The sequence below is a fragment of the Serinus canaria genome, chromosome Z (assembly GCF_022539315.1).
Source record: "Serinus canaria isolate serCan28SL12 chromosome Z, serCan2020, whole genome shotgun sequence".
In the NCBI taxonomy this organism is placed as follows: domain Eukaryota; kingdom Metazoa; phylum Chordata; class Aves; order Passeriformes; family Fringillidae; genus Serinus; species Serinus canaria.
The window spans coordinates 71,335,864-71,352,758 of NC_066343.1; positions in this window are offsets into that span (position 1 = coordinate 71,335,864).

A 16,895-nucleotide genomic window follows, 5' to 3' on the forward strand; every position below is an offset into this window, starting at 1 on the left:
ACAGGCCTCTGACAACCAGGGTTGGGACAAATCAAAAGTAAATTGGCACCTCACGTCATCCTTTTAAATAAATCCATTGGAAGTATTGGAACTGTTTTATTCTGCCTCTCGGCAGTGTGGGTCGTGCGTTCTGAAGACACAATTAACCTGAAGTGAGAAATTTGCAAGCACCAAGTTATTGCACTGAAAAATAAAACCAAGGTCTTTTCACCTTATTATGTAAGACACTGTAAAACCTTCACTTTCTTGCTAGAGAGAGAGAATTTCCAGAGCAGAGATGAAAATATAGGATGAAATTAATAGAAACGCTGAAGTGTGGGGTTTTCTTTTTCTTCTCCCTTTCCTGCTAGGCTCTCACTGAGTGAATCCAGTTCCACTGAGGGCCCATGTGGTGGCACTGTTTGCTGAAGTCTTTATCTCACAGACTGAAGGACAAATCCTACCGGGAGGAAAAGAGAAGGATAAGGACAAATCTCGCTGATGGAGCTTTTCATGTTGCAGTGGTCAAGTGATATGGTCAAGCCTCACTTTTATGTGCCTGTACCATCATGTTCTCTTCAGTCCCATTCCCAGGATTCCTGCACAGGGAGTATTGATCTTTTTATTTCTCCACCTTTTTTTTTTTTTTTTTTTTTCTTTTTTCAGTTACGGCAAATACCAGAGAATAGAAAAATGTGTATTTTTAGATAAATGCCCAAGGGTGGGATAAACTACAGATATATGTGTATATGTTGCATTTTTTTTTTCCTATCAGAAATATGGTAACACTGAGCTTGTTAAACTTATTAACATTTCTGAATAGGAACTCAGAAATTTGAAATGCAGATGTGCTGAGCACATAGCTTGAAATCTCTTGTTTATTAGTTCCTATTTTTACCTTAAAAAGCATTCAATGTGCTCTTACTTGGAACTGCTTGTGTTCACACTTCTGGTCTTTCACATATTATGCAATAATTACGAGTTAATATATCACCTTTTCTTGGAGGCAATACAGCCCTTTAAAGTAATTGACATCACTGAAATTTAGTGGCATCACTTGAGATAGCTGGTGGAGAGATTCAGGTGCCTAAACATACCTGTCTAGGGCCTTTAGATGCCATGGGACATCCAAGACACTCCTCCAGGAAAGACATGAGAAATCTGGGGCACACGGAGTCCCACTGGGAAAGCTTATGGGCAGCAAGTGGGAAACCACATGGGATTATCTTTCTCTGAGTGATACAACACCTTTGTGAAGTCAGGATGTATCAGCATTTGAAGAAAAGGCTTCAAAGGTGCTCACATCTGTATGGCACTGAAATAGGAGCTCCTTCCAGCCTTCCCTTCCAGGGTGTATTCTCCTGTCCATGAGTTTGCTGCTGCCTTTAGAGTTCTTAAGACTCCATGTCTCAGGGGAGGAGAGAGTGGTAGGAGTTTTCTGCTATTTTATTTAATAAAATTGTTACAGCCAGGGTCAGGGGAGGGTGAGAGCTCATGGCTGTGAGGAAAGGACAAGAAAGAAGGATGGAGACCTCCTTTTCTGTCAGCAATAGCCCTTTATGGCATTTTGTACCATTTGAGTCAGCATGTCTTTTTTTTTTTTTTTCTCCCCAGAGGGCTTTGGTGCTCTTTCCAGCAGGTCAGCTGGCTATTTTCAGGCCCCAAGCCAGCGTCTCTTCCCCATATATGACGTGGGAGGATATTTGTCATCTCCCTCATCATGGCTTATACTCCCTGTGGATCCATTCGCCGACTTTGTGGTGCTGGGTGAGTCATGTGGATTTTGAAGATGGGGTTCAGCTGTTTTTATGTGAAAAGTGTCCCACAACTAAAATTGCACCTAGGTACAGTGGGACATTTCTGAAAGCATCAGCAAACTTTGGGCACCCAACTCCAGATAAACACTTGTGAAAGTCTTGCTGTAGTCCTTTGCAGAAAGAGACATGATAGCTCAGCCTATACTACCTCTCTTACTTCCATACTCTACCCCTAAAATTCTCCCAGTTTAGTAGGGATAGATGTCATTTGTGGTATTGTGAAAGTTTGATTTACTTTAGGATCTCCTTCCTAATCAAGCCATTAACTTTTAAAGATGGAGCAGAGAAGAGCACAATGTAACAGCAAGAAAAATAATTAGTGTTGGAGACGAGTCTTTGTTGCTGTCTGGGAATTTGCAGAGGAAACCTGAGTTTTGACATGCACTGTTACTGTCATGCTGCATTGATATTCAGACTGATGGTTGCTCAATGAATCTCTCTCTTCTTCCTCCAGTACAATGTGAGACAAATTTGCACAAGATGAGAATATTTACGTGTTCAAAATGCAGACTTCCAACCTGATCCTGTAAGGAAGTTTGTAATTGAAAATTAATTCATACTGGAAAGTGTAGTCAATAGACAATTACTGAGATACAGCTTGTGTTTATTGCTTGAGGAATTTTACACAAGATTTATAACAACTAAAACCAATTACCTTTACATGTAAAGAACAGTCTAAAAAGATGAAACTTAATTAATGTAGAAGCCTTCAAACATTCTTTATCTCCTGCAAATAATCACCAACCAAACAGTAATTAAAAAAAAAAGTATGTGAAAGTCAGCATGTTATTTGTGTCGAAAAAGATTACAGAAAAATCCTCATATTGTACACAGTTCTTGTCCTATTGGTTTTGCAGAAGTGTGGCACAACCATTTAACTCTAGAAGAGTAGGAGGTGAAAATTGGATATAATATTTGTGAAATTGAAGCCAAGTAGGCACAATTTTTTATAATAGTATTCAGATGCACTGCTGCCTCTTCAATCCTCTGTACCTGCTTTCTAGACCTCTTTGAAAACCCCTGAAACTTGGGAGATGCATTCCTCATGCAGAGACTTCAGAAGGAGTTTCCCTGGATGTATTAATTCCCATTTGTGGGAAAAAATATTTGATTCTTCACCCAAATCAGAATCAGTATCTTGTTCAGAGCTCTGACAAGAAATTCTTTATGGCATGAAAATGAGACTCATACTAGAGGCCGCTCTTCAGGCACTTTCTCCTGACCTGCAGTCACGTTAATTAAAAAATTAAAGTATTAAAAATACTTATTGGGACAAGTTACAGTTAGGACAGTTTTCCAGCTCTTGAGAGAACTATGAGGTACCTTGGAAAATGTTTATCTGGAGTGCTGTGTCCAGGTCTGGGCTCTTTAGCACAAGAGAGACAGGGAGCTCCTGGAGCGGGTCCAGAGGGCTGCAAAGATGAGGAAGGGCCTGGAGCATCTCCCAGCTGAGGGAAGGCTGAGGGAGCTGGGGCTGCTCAGCCTGGAGAGGAGCCCCAGCCGAGAGGGAACCCCATCCCTGTCTGTGCCTGTGTGCAGGGAGGGTCAGAGCAGGGCCCAGGCTCTGCTCTGGGGACAGCAATGGCACCAGAGCCAGGGGCAGGGACTGAGCCCAGGGAATCCCTCCTGGATACCAGGAAGAGCTCTGTCCTGGGCAGTGACCGAGCACTGGGACAGATTGTGCAGAGAGGGGATGGAGTCTCCCTCACTGGGGATATTCCAGACCCCTCTGGACACAACCCTGTGCCCTGTGCTCTGGGATAGTCCTGCTGGAGCAGGGAGGTGGGACCAGATGAACCCACTGGCGTCCCTTCCAGCCTTAACCAATTCTGGAATTCTGTGACATACTGGATGCATTGCATTTCAAAATTCAATTTCAATGCTTTTCCTTCTAACAAGAGTTTTTTTAAAATCTCAGGATCTTAAAGGACCTTAAAGACATAAGGCCAAAGAAGTCAGATCAACCAGTAGTCTCAACACCAATTATAGAAGATGGTTCAGAATGTGAAGACCACCTCAGCATAGCTGGAGCCCAAGGACATTGGCCAGATTGGGATAGAATTGAAGAATGGAAAGGTGAAGCATCTTTCTCCAGAGTCCTGGACTGTTTGTTGTCCACACGTCCAGAACCAAATGCCTGCTGGATTCAGGTCCTGAAAGATGCTTTCCCGAAACTTTGTTTCTGGAAATTGCCATTCTGGTTCAGATTTTGGGGAAAGTTTTAGTATTTAACTTTTTTCTTTGTTTTGTGACTCCCATACTGAACAGGTCTTGGCAAGGTAACTGAAGGGCCTTTGGCATTAGTGCTGTTGGGTTTTTTTCTTTCTTTCCTCTCTGAAAGACAATAATTTAAATTCTCAATGACTGAAATGTCTAGTTCTAACTGTGGCATAGGTTCAAGATAAAATATGGAATCCATGTGCAGTGGTCTGTAGAAGTCAGATAGGAGAAAGCAGTTATTCCTTTTCTTTCCCATTTTAAATCAATGAAATTCAACCTGTTGACTCTGGTCTTTTTGTGAGTTAATGTTTTTGCAATATTTTCCTCTCTGTCCAAAAATCTGAACAGAACACCCAAAATGAGGAGGGTGAAAATTTTATTCCCTACCTAACTGTAATGACCACAATTAACTTTTAGATATGCATTTTGCTTTCTTTTTTCTTTTTTTCTTCCTTTCTTTTTTTTTTTTTTTTTAAAGGACTGATATGTGAATAAGTGGATTTTGCTTCTTGCTTAAGAAGATGAAGATCTCCTGTCTGAAACCCTGTGAGTAAAAACGTGGTCATTGCAGGGGAGTTTTGCCTCCAGGCACAGGGAAGAAAAACAATGAGAATTGCAGTAATTTTCACCCTGGAGTGCATAGAAGCTGCAAATTAGTTACAGAGAGAGAAATAAGTGCGTGTGAGTGGAAATTCTCTACTGATCTTCCCTCTTAAAATTATTTATGAGTTTAAAGAATAATTAGAATGGGAGTTAAAAAAAGCCCCAAGATTTATGGATCTGTTAGTCTAGAGCTTGGGGTTTGTGCTGCTTTTTCCAGAGCTGCAGCAATCTTAGGGTTTATTTTAGGTGCTGGGAAGGCACCTAAATCTTCAACACCTGCACCAAAACAGAATTTAGTGCTGAAGAGACCCAGGACAGAGAAAAATATGCTGAGGGGACGTGTGGTCTCTTGTGATTGTTTTCCAAGTGAAATGTATGAAAATGCAGAGCTCTCCCAGGGAAGTCACTCTTCCCCCTTCCCCTGTGCAAGCAGGGAATCAGGACCTGATGGCAGGGCAGATTTGGTGCTTTGTGAGCAGTTTTGGGCACAAAAGACAAAACGTGTGCGTGGGCTATTATGCACAGACCTCCTGGGTGACTTCTCAGCACTTGATTACACTTTAATTATTTTTGTAATGCGAAAGTGAGCCTACTCTCCTGAGGAGAAAGAGCTGCTTCTATTAATCTATCAGGTTATAGCAGGGGATCAGCAATTAGCTGTGTGCTTTCTGTTCTGCTATAATTATTAGTAATGAGCGGCCTACAGGAGCCGTGTTTTCCACAGCAAATCCCATTCCATCCAGCAGTGGGATGGGTTGTTTTGGTCACGGTTTGAGAGATGGATCCAAGGGAGTGTGAGCTGAATTGAACAGAGCCTGGGCAGGCAGCTCTGCCTGGTGCATCCCCTGCGACGTGGTGGCACCAACAGCACCGTTCCTGGGAATGGCACAGACAGGTTCAGAGGAAGCTGCCAGCAGAACACAGCCCAAAACCTGATGAGGGAGCTTCCTTCCTCAATTCCTGTTGCTGCCATTAGCAGCACAGATGGTGTCTCCAGCAGTTGAAGGTACCTTCACTGCCTTTCAGAGAAAGCAGAGGGAGATAATTTTGGGGGTGGATCATTAGTGCTGGTCCTTTTACTCCCCAGTCGTCTGCCAAAACACAATTGTGGGGGTGGATGATTTGTTGCAGGTTGGATTCGATGATACTGGATGTTTTTTCCAACTTCAGTGATATTCTGTGATAGGTACTCCTATTACAGCACCGTATTTCAAGACACCAATGATCTGCCCAAAATTTATTCAGCCTTATTTCCAGCTCAGATATCTACAGCCATGTCTCACAACAATCTCAGAGAAAATGATTAATAAATATTTCTTTTTTTTTTTTTTTTTAATAGGCAAAACCCATTCTTCTCACTGTTTTACTGAAAACATGCAATTACTCAGAATTTCTCCAAGAGAGGCTGAAGTAACACCAGTTTCAGAAGTTGTATATGTTAGATCTGAAAAATGCTACATGGGCAAAAGAGATTTTGGAAACTATACTTTTGACACCTCCATTGGCTAGAACATGCCCCTTAGTAATTTTCCCTTTCTCAGCTGTTGCTTGGTGTGAAAATTTAATTTGTGGAAAAGAAAAAGTATATGTGGCCAAGTAACATATACATACAGAACAGACTGTGAAATTAATCCTCAGTTCTAACTTATCTAAATTTTCCAGATCTTGATACTGCAGCCTGATATTTTCTTCTAAGAGTGTTTTTGGCAAGTGTTTCTGGACCAAGTAACTTCCCAGCAAAAGGGAGAATTTAATAACTGTAATTTTATTAAGGAGTCCTGCTTCTATTTGATAACTTCTGCTAGGAAAGAGCTTTACAAGATTAGTGTCCCTCTGAGCAATTAAGTAGCAGGGTCCCCTAATCTCTGAAGTCATACACAAAACAAGTAGAGTAGTAGATTTTGCTTCTCTGGGATCATAACAATTATTTATTGCTTTTAATAAGTCAGAGTTTTCTTGGATCTGTCAGAATATCCTTTTGTACTAGTGTAAACAGGAGTAATTCTAACAGTCCATGGTGCTGATAAGGTGAAATCAGAATTATGACCGATGTATTTTTAATTTCTTGCAGCGTGAAAGAAAAAAGAGAGTGTAGAACAACTCAATGAAAGTTCAGACCCTGTAGATTTCTAGCTCTTTCATAAAAACACGTTGTTTTTTTTAAATTGTTTCTCTCAATTTTCCCCTACAAAGCAGGTTGAGGGTGGACTTGCACTATTGAAAGTATTTTAGGGCAGAAGAGCACTCACATCGATCTTCTTTCATGGTTTTGTTTTGGTTTTGGTGCAGCTGTGACCTGGAGGGTGGGAAGGACCTGCCAGGGCAGTTTCCCCTCACCCAAGTCCAGCAGGATGTTCCTGAGGAGATGGAATGTGTGATGTGCTGTGTCAGTAGCTTATCGCGTGCTGCTGTATTTTGTCAGGAGGGCCATATCCCAGCACATGGCAGTCAGTCACTTCAATAATTCCTGGAAAAAAATATAGGAACAAAAATAGTGGGAATTATGGAGCTGGTCATAAATACTCGTCTCCATGTTCTCAAGCAAGCAGGGGGACTCCAGCTCTGTGGTTTTTTGGCCCTGGGAAGTTGCACCACTCTTTGTCAAGCTTCACTTGATCGAGGTGCTTCAGCACCTCACTTGTCTGGGCTGGAAAGGTGCCTGCAGGAGGGTTTTGGCTCAGTTGTGTTTACTTTTGGAGCCATTCCATGTCATCCACCAGCGTAACAAAACTGTGTGTACACATTTATTTGTGCGTTTGCTTGTGTTTGTAATATACATAGGTAGGAGGAATCATTTCTTAGAGTCAACAACAGCCTATCATTCTCTGCTTCACTGTGCTTTCTGTGCTCCCTGTCTTTTATACACAGTGATTTTCCATGGATTTTCCTAGATTTCTGTAGCCTTTTAAAAGCATTTCCCAGCTCCTGGAAACTTTCCCCCAAAAGCCAACACTCTGGATGAAGGCAGGCTGTCCTGGAAGAGTAGATACTGTTTGAAAACACATTTTCACAGCCATCATAATGTTACATTCATGATGCAGCCTTCAGAACTTGTGAGTTTTTCTTATAGAACACTTGGGTAATACCTGAATGCAAGGCATGTCCTCCCATGCAAAGCGTGTTCTCCTGGAAGCTTCATGCAGAAACACAGGTTTCTAAAGGAATTCAGTAAGGGACAGAAGCATCAGGCTATCAGGAAGAGGGAATTTCTCACTGAATAACCAGAAAAGTTATTCAGGACTGGCCTCTCAGTCCTGGATCTCCAGGGAAAGCTACTCTGCACCCCATGCCTACCAAACAACCCCTCACCAAATCGTTCAAAAAACCAAATGTGTGAATTGGAATTATTGCACTGAACTGCACTGAACCCCAAAAATCATGGATTCAGGAAAAAACACTGATATGAGGTGTGCTTTGTTTTCCTCCTTTCTTTTGCAACCTCCTACCTTTCCTAAAGGTGACAAGTCACTTTTTTTTTGCCTGTAGAATATTATCCTTTTTTTCCCTGTGAACACTAATTTTTGCTGCACAGGTACCAGTGACATTTTCCCTCAGGTGATTTACTGCTTACCATATCCAGCCAATACCATACCAATCTGTGTAACACAGAACAGTTGCTCTCCACCCAGATTTAATACTGACAGATGCTGCTTCTCTTTCAGGTTAAGAGAAGAGCTTGCATGTCAAAAAGCTTGGCTATTTCTCCATGCCTAGCAGATATTACCATTCCCTGAACCCTCAACAGCCTTTAAAAACACAGAAGAGCTCTAGGACCATCCTTCCAAGGCCCTTGTTTCATGCCTCAGGGATTATGGCAAGCATTTTACATGCAATTATTTGATAGAGTGATTTCAAATGAATAAATTACCTTTTCCTCTTTCAGTCTGGGATGAGATCCTGATGAAGGGAACAAAGAACTTTGTTTCAAGGTGGCTCTGCTGACCTCACTGGGAGTGCTGGAACACAGGTCTGTGAGGCTGAACAGTTAAATATTGCCTGGGGGAGTAGCAGGCAGTGGATATGACTCATCTCATGTCAGGACTGGCCTGGCCTTTCGTGTTTGTACAGAGAATGAACTCACTGTCCACTGCTAATATTCTCTTTCCAGCACAGATTCTCTGTGTGTTATTTGCACTAGGAAGGGAATTTTTAGGTTGTATTTTTATTAGGTTTTTCTTTACCAAAGGCAAATGATGTTAAGCAGAGTTCTGCAGAGGCTGAGGTGAAGAAGGACACACAATTGGTTACTCCTGAGACTGCCAAAGGAAAAGGATTATCCCATTGTCTGACCTCTGAACCTCACCAAAGGGAGACAGACAATAAATTGTCTCCAAAAACATTTCAGACTAAATGTTACAGGGTCCTGTGTGGCCTTGTCCTGCCTGCATGAATACAGGATCTATCTTAGGGTGTGTGGGGAAGAGAGCTGGGGAAGTGAGTAGAACTTATGCTGGCATATTCTAACTAATTGTGGGCATGACTAATTAATTGGGTGGTATGGGGGAGGACAAAAGGTGAAGAAAACTGTGCCACAATGTCCCACCCATCCTAGAGAGGAATTTGCCTCCTGGTTTAAGTTTGCCAAAAGGTTTATGTGAGGCTATGTGCTGTGATTTCCATCAAGTTTAATGGTGTTTAAAATGTAACTGCTCCAAAAGCAAGATGCTCCTTGGTGAATTTTATGCTGAAGGCTTCCATTAAGTCCCTATAAACAGGGGTACCTGCAATTGCTGTAACTCTTTAGCATGCTCACACCTTAAATACCAGCAAGATTAAAAGTGCTGTAGAACTGAAAAAATGCACGTGGGCTCATTCAGCTCTCGGGAGAGAGGGCTGGTCCAAGCTCCATGAAAGCACGTGGAAAATTCAGCTTCAGCCCCTGGAGATGTAAATGTGGGCTAGATCACAGAATCACAGAGTCACAGAATCTGTCACACACTCACAGAATTGTTTGGGTTGGGAGGCACCTTAGAAGTCATCTCATTCCAACCCCTGCCCTGGACAGGGACACCTTCCACTAGACCAGGCTGATCAGAGCCCCAAACTGGATTTCAGATGATTTTGATCTGTATCTGTTAATACAGATCAGAATCCTCTGAAATCCAGTTTCAGAGGATTTCAGAGGATTCTGATCTGTATTAACAAATGGAATCAGAATTGAGGCCAGTGCTAGCCAAATCAATAAATTTTGATGGGGTTTGAGATTCTGATTGTGAGTTCTTTAGAAGGAGCCACCCCAAATCAACATTCAGGTACTCCTTTGCAGATATACCACTATGATAGATTTTAATGGGAATTCACATCATGATTTTGATATCTCTATTTACACACAAACCCAAACATTTAAAAAAATGATGAAGGGGAGCCAGCTCATGTAAAAATCAGCTCTGAAAATCCATCTCTTCTTTCTCTCTCTACACTGCCATGCTCTTCTTTCACCTGCTCTGCTTGTTTTTGATTGCATTTGTTAATGCAATTTACTAATGCATAAAAAAATACTTTAGCCCCAGACATGCTCCATCTGTTTTTTAGCTAAACTTCAGACAAACCACTTAGATCTTAGAACTCAGGATTTCTCAATTCTAAAAATGTTTGTTTTTTTTTTTTTCTCCACAAGCCTTCACAGCTCTGTGTCTCCTTTATTTGCCTTTTAGTACAGTGGGAGCAGACAAATGGAAGGCATAGCCATGTTGTTTTTCTCCAATGAAGTTAAAAGTTTCCTTCACCAGCATTACTTAAGCTGAGGTCTGCAGACAAGAAATTACCCAGGATGTGATCCCTAAATCAACTTCCAAAATCATAACAACTCATACTGTTCCTTTCCAAATAAAAATTCCGACACTAAGAAAGTGTGGTGTTGCAGGAAATGTTTTGAATCTTGACAGTGATCCACTGCTTTGATAGATTTGATAAAGCTGAGAGTGCCTTGCCATTGGTGTTATACAATCCTTTCTCTGTTGTGTAATTCAGAAAACATTTAAGATGGAAAATAATTGTAATTTGAAATTGTTTCAAAAATATATTTTAATGGGAACATGATGTATTTAATGATTTTCCTTCAGAAGCACTAGGTGTTTCAAAGTTATTTTTTTATTTTTTAGCTGATATTCGAGTTCTCTGTGTGTGTTTATATGTGTATGTGTATTTATGCATGTGTGTGAAGTATTATTTTCTTTTTCTAGTTACATATTTTTTTGGGGAGAGAAGAGCAGAAAATTTTCTACTGTAAACATCATCAGTTTGAGGGAAGGTGTAAAATTATAAAGTAAACTGGACCTTTCCGAAATTACTTAAATAGGAAAATTATCACTTAAATAGGAAAATTAATTCATTTCTCTTCTATTATTTTAATTTTTTAAAAAAAATATAATTTGTGATTAAGTTTATTGATCTCAAATGGCAAACATGGGATGATGATACATACTGAAAAACACCTAAACTCTGGGGATCTAATTTGGTGGCTAATGCGATTACATCAGACAAGCTTTATCTAAAATCTTTGTGCCTTCAGAACATGCAGTGATTTCACCATTACTCAGAGTCTGGATTAATTTCATCCATCTCTGTTTCTTCCTGGAATTTAGCGATGCCCTTTGTAGCAAGGCTGTTCTCATCACGGTGGTGTTGCTATATACATGTTGGCCTTTGATAATTTTCTTGGTTTTTGGATGGTGTCCATCCATTTGAAGGGGATGCTCTGATTTAATCACATTCTTACTGTACTGGTTAATCCAAAACCACAGAGCTCTGAGCTTCCCTTGCCCTTCCCAAACTGAAACAGATTGTTTTCCAAGTTTCCAGGTTGAGGTGGAGGAGTCACTTGCACAGCCTAATTTGCAGTCCTCTTTATATAGAATCATGGCATTGGTTATGTTGTAAAAGACCTCTCAGACCACCAAGTCCAACCATTCCCCCAGCAGTGACACGCCCAGCACTGACCCACATCCACTTGGGTTTTAAATTACTCCAGGGATGGGGACTCCACCACAGCCATGGGCACATTTTGCCAGGGCTTGACCACCCTTTTCAGTGAAGAAATGTATTCTTACATCCAGTCTAAGCTTTTTGTCAAGAATTAGCTGGTGCCCCACCAGCTACAGGGATAAGGAGAGGCAGCACCTCTGCAGTAGTGCCCCTGAAGTTATGGAAGACTTCTGCTGATGTCTGGGAGCCACACAAAACGTGGTATTTGGGTGTGGAGGAAAAAAAGAAAAAAAAAAAAAAAAAACTAGGGAAAATCAATATATAGAAATTAATGTGCCTTTTTGAAGATTCAAAACAGATGGGGAAAAGGTCAAGGATTCTTTGTTGCTAAGTGCGTTTCTATGACAACTGCAATGTGTATGTTATGAGTGAGCAGTCATTTGTTCCAGCTGCTGGATCATTAAAGGGGCTGCATTTCCCGCAGAACTGGGAATGTTAGTCATGGATTATTTACTTTTTGCTTGCCCCTCTGCAAACCAAGTTTCAGCAGGTAGGACTCAGCCTGTAGGTGAAAGCTCCAGCCAGTTGCTGCTGCACAGCTCCATCACAGGCCTGGGTGGGTCTGGGTGGGTGTGGATGGCAAAGTGCCTACCTTACAGGGTGCTGGGGGAGCTTTGTAAGAAATCCTGGGAGATTAATTAAGATCCAGTCCTGAAATTCAGACTGAACCCTCACATGAGATAGATAACTCCATGACTCCATGATGCTGTGCGTGTTGGATGCGTTTCCGTAGGATTTAAGGCATGACTTGAGAGACACATGTGACTTGTCCCAAAGCATGTAGAAAGGTTTACAAAATGTTATGTTTGGTAATTGCTTTAGAAAATGTTAATTAGTTAAGAATGATGGTAGAAAATTACTTATTTCTTCACACATTAAAATAAAGGAAAAAGCTGTAATCATGGCTCTGCCCATTGCTTCAGCAGCCTGGCAGCGTGGTCCAAAAGCACAGATTTTATTGTTCAGAGTGTGGTGGGTTAACCCTGGCTGGGTGCCAGGCACCCATCAAAGCCACTCTCTCACTCCCCTCTGCATGTGGACAGGGGAGTGAAAGTGAAACAAAAGGTTCATGAATTGAGGTAAGGACCAGGAGAGAGACAAACCAATTATTGTCACAGTCAAAACAGACTCGGCTTGGGGATATTAGCTGCATGTCTTACCAATCAAAGTCAGAACAGGATAATGCAAAGGAAAACAAACCATAACAACATCTTCCCCCACCCTTCCCTCCTTCCTGGGCTCCAGGTGTTCCCCCTCAGCAGTGCAGGGTGACGGGAATGGGGGTTATGGTCAGCTCATCCCACGTTCCTGCTGGTGCTCAGAGAGAGGAATCCTTTCCCTGCCCCACAGTGGGGTCCCTGCCACAGCAGGCAGGTCTCCATGAACTTCTCCAGTGTGAGTCCATCCCATGGGCAGCAGTTACCCACAAGCTGCTCCAGCTTGGGTCACTTTTCCATGGGGCCTGATCCTTCATGCACAACTTGCTCCAGCATGGATGTTATGAACTTGTTTTTAGAGAGATGGCTTTACCTGCACTGAGGTGCAAACACCTTATCCCAGAGACAGTAGTATTGATTTTATTTGGCAGCAAATAAGAGTTAGAGAAAGAAAGAAAGGAAAGAAAGAAAAGGAAGGAAGGAAGTGGCGGAAGGAAGGAGTGGTGGAAGTGGCGGAAGGAAGTGGCGGAAGGAAGGAAGGAAGTGGCGGAAGGAAGGAAGTGGCGGAAGGAAGGAAGGAAGGTGGCGGAAGGGGAAGGGGACGATGAAGTATGGCGGAAGGAAGGAAGGAAGGAAGTGGCGGAAGGAAGGAAGGAAGGAAGTGGCGGAAGGAAGGGAAGTGGCGGAAGGAAGGAAGGAAGGAAGTGGCGGAGGAAGGAAGGAAGTGTGCGAAGGAAGTGGCGGAAGGAAGTGGCGGAAGGAAGTGGCGAAGGAAGGGAAGGAAGGAAGGAAGGAAGGAAGGAAGGAAGGAAGGAAAGGAAGGAAGGAAGGAAGGAAGGAAGGAAGGAAGGAAGGAAGGAGTAATTATTCCTTCCTTCCCTTTCCTTGCCTTCCCTTCCTTCCTGCTTCCTTATCTTCCGTCCTTCCTTTCCCTTTTCGTGCCACCTTTCCCTTTGCTTCCTTACGCCATTCCTTTTCTTACTGAACGTGTCTTTTCTTGCCTGTTACCGTTTCTTTCCCGTCACTTTGCTTTGCGCCCGTTCCTCCTTCCCCTGTTTGTTTCTTCTTCTCCTTCTTCCCCTCTCTCTTCTTTCACAGTTACAATCTTCAACCCATCCCCCTTCCCTTCCGTTCATTCTTCTCTAGCTTTTAGTCGTTTGTTTTGTAGTTTTTTTTTTTGTAATTTGCCTTATTTTTTTGTCATTCCCTGTCCCTTCCTTGTCTCAGGAATGTTAGCGGAAGGATTGGCCCGAAGGAAGTAAGTGGCGAGTTGTGGCGGGGAATTGTGTCGACGGTGTGAGGTAGGTCTCGTCACAAGATGGTTTTTGTCGGAGAGTTGGGGGGCTAAAGGTAATTTTCTTACTTCCCTTTTTCCCTCCCTTCCTTCCTTCTCATTCCTTCCTTCCCCTTGCCTTCCTTCCTTCTTCCGTTCCCTTCTTCCTTCCTTCCTATTCCTCCTTCCTTCTTCCCGCTTCCTGTCCTTCCTTCCTTCCCTTGCCTTTTCCTGACTTTCCCTTCCTGTCCGAAGCCAGTTGGCTGCATGCCGTTGTTTGTTCTTACATGCCTTTTTCTGTAATAAGTTTCTTTTCTAATAAGAGCTTTTCTTCACTTGCAGTTTTCTTAATAATTGTTTGTCGGACAAATTAATTGCTGAGTAATGAAGTATTCATTAAGGAAGGAATATGCTCGTAATCTTCTTTACTTCGCATTCTCGGAATTCATTCCTTCCTTCATTCATTACTTCTTCCTTCCTTCCGTTCACTTCCTTCCCTTCCTTCCTTCCTTCTTCCTTCATGCCTTTCCTTCCCTTCCCTTGCCCTGTTTTCGCCTTCCCTTCCTCTTCCTTCAACCTTTTTTCGATTACTTATGTAATTGGTGGGGTGGTGGTGGTGTGCCGGTGTTCTTTGTTTGGCGTTGTGCTGTGAAGATGGAGAGTTTTTGCGGAAGAATTGGCTGACGTTTTTTGCATTTGGCTGCCTGATGCGGTGGCCTTAAGTCAGGACGTTAATTGACTTTATTAAGGCAAGCCTTCCTCTCCTCACTCTCCTTCCTTCCTTCCTTCCTTCATTTACTTCCTTCCTTCTTCCTCCTTCCCCTCCCTCCCTCCTCTCCCCTCCCTTCCCCCTCCCTCCCAGTCTCACCTCCCTCCCCTCCCTCCCTCACTCCCTCCATCCATCCCATCCCTTCCCCTCCACTCCTCCATCCCGCCCGACTCCCCCCTACGCCCTACACTCATCCTTCCCCTCCCTCTCCCCTCCGCCCCGCACCCCTTCCCACCACACTAAATTTCACCCATCCACCCCCCCCCCCTGTTATTTTTTTTTTTTTTTTTGTTGTTTTCCGTCTTTCCTCTGTTTTTTGTTTGAGTCTCTTATCTCGCTCTCCTCCCTCCGCCCTCCTCTCCTCCAACACCAGTGGTTCCATTCCCACTGGTCTTCTTTACCTCGGCTTCTTAGCGGTGGAGGTCCAAAGCTTGTTCAAAGCTTTTCACTATTTATACATTTTAGCAAACAAAGGAATGAATACTTATTGGCTTAACTTAAAATTCAAAGTTCAGGAATCCATACTCCAGGCATACTGGGGGCGTGAGGCTGTGCCTCAGTGTCTGCTGGTGGTTGCAGATGACATCTGTCCTATAACTCAGGGTAAGATAGCAATGCTGCCTGGCCAATTGTGTGTGAACAAGTTGTCTCTCTGCACAGTTTGCCATCGTGGGGACCCTTCTCTGGGTGTTTTACTCAGGATCTGCCAGCCAGGCCTCACCAGGCCTGCAGCCATCACCATTCCACTGCTCCTTTCTGTGCTTTTCTCGTGGCAAAACCCTTCTGTGGTCTTGATAGTGTTTGAAACAGGAAACTGTGATTTTTTAAGCCTGTACAGTGGTTCCCTCACTGTGTCACAAGTCCTGCCAAGATCCTGCTCCAGCACAGGCTTCACATAGGTTCACAGTTTCATTTGTGGCTTTGTGGTGTCCCTGCTCCAGCCTGGGCTCCCCCGGGGCTGAGTTGGATCTCTGTTCCCCCGTGCCCTCCCTGGGCTGCAGGGGCACAGCTGCCTCAGCCTGGGCTGCTCCAGGGGGAATCTGTGGGGGAATCTGAGCTCCAGAGCCTGGAGCAGCTCCTGCCCCTCCTGCACTGCCCTGGCTGGCTGCAGGGATGCTCCTCTCACATGGTCTCACTTCTCTCTTCTCTGCAATTAAATCTGTGCAATAACTTTTTTCTCTTCCCAAATACATTGTCTTAGAGGTTTTACTACAATTAGATTTCCTTGGCCTCAGAAATGGTGGAAGCTTTGGCCAGCTTCTCAAAGAAGCCACCCTTGTAGTCCCTCCACCACCAATATCTGGTCACACAGACCAAATACAGATATAAATTAAGTTTTTGAAGCTTTTCTGTCTGCTTAATTTTAATAATTTTTACCCCAAATTTTTTCATTAAAAGAAAACCAAAACAAAACCAACCAACCAAAACCCAACCAAATAACACAGAAACACTAGAACAGGGGTGACACTGAGTCAGTATCCATTGCCAGTTACAGTGAAAAACTTGATGTAATATTTCTGCTCTGTGACTAGTGAATCTGGGAAAGGTGACAGCTTCAGTGTGTCTGGCACTGAAAACTGGGAAATAAAGTCTCCAACCAATCTGGCGTGCTAGAAATCCTACAGTGCTGGATGCATGGGGATTTCTTCTCAAAGCATGGACAGCACTCTAACAGACCAGGTGATACCCATGAAACTAGAACCTGCTCATCACGTTTCTGTTACTTTTTCCTTACATTTCTTAGATGCATAAATACATGTTAATTTTTTCCATGAACTTATTTTGATATGAGTAAGGGTCTTTTGACAGTCCTTGTTGCTCATTTGGAAACATCCTATTCCTCAAAATTCCTTTTTATAGCCCTGGACCTTCTGATGAATCTTTTTTTTTTTTCCTTGAGAGTACCTCTGTTATGTGGTTATGATGAACTTCTCTTATCACTCTTTACTCTGACACTCTCTGTTCTCAAAACAAAGATATCAGTGAGCACATATTAATAACTGGTATGAGTAAACAAGGAAACATTAGCTGGCACAAGACTTACTAGTCACAATTATAGGGAGTAACACAAGGCTACATTAATCTCTGGCATT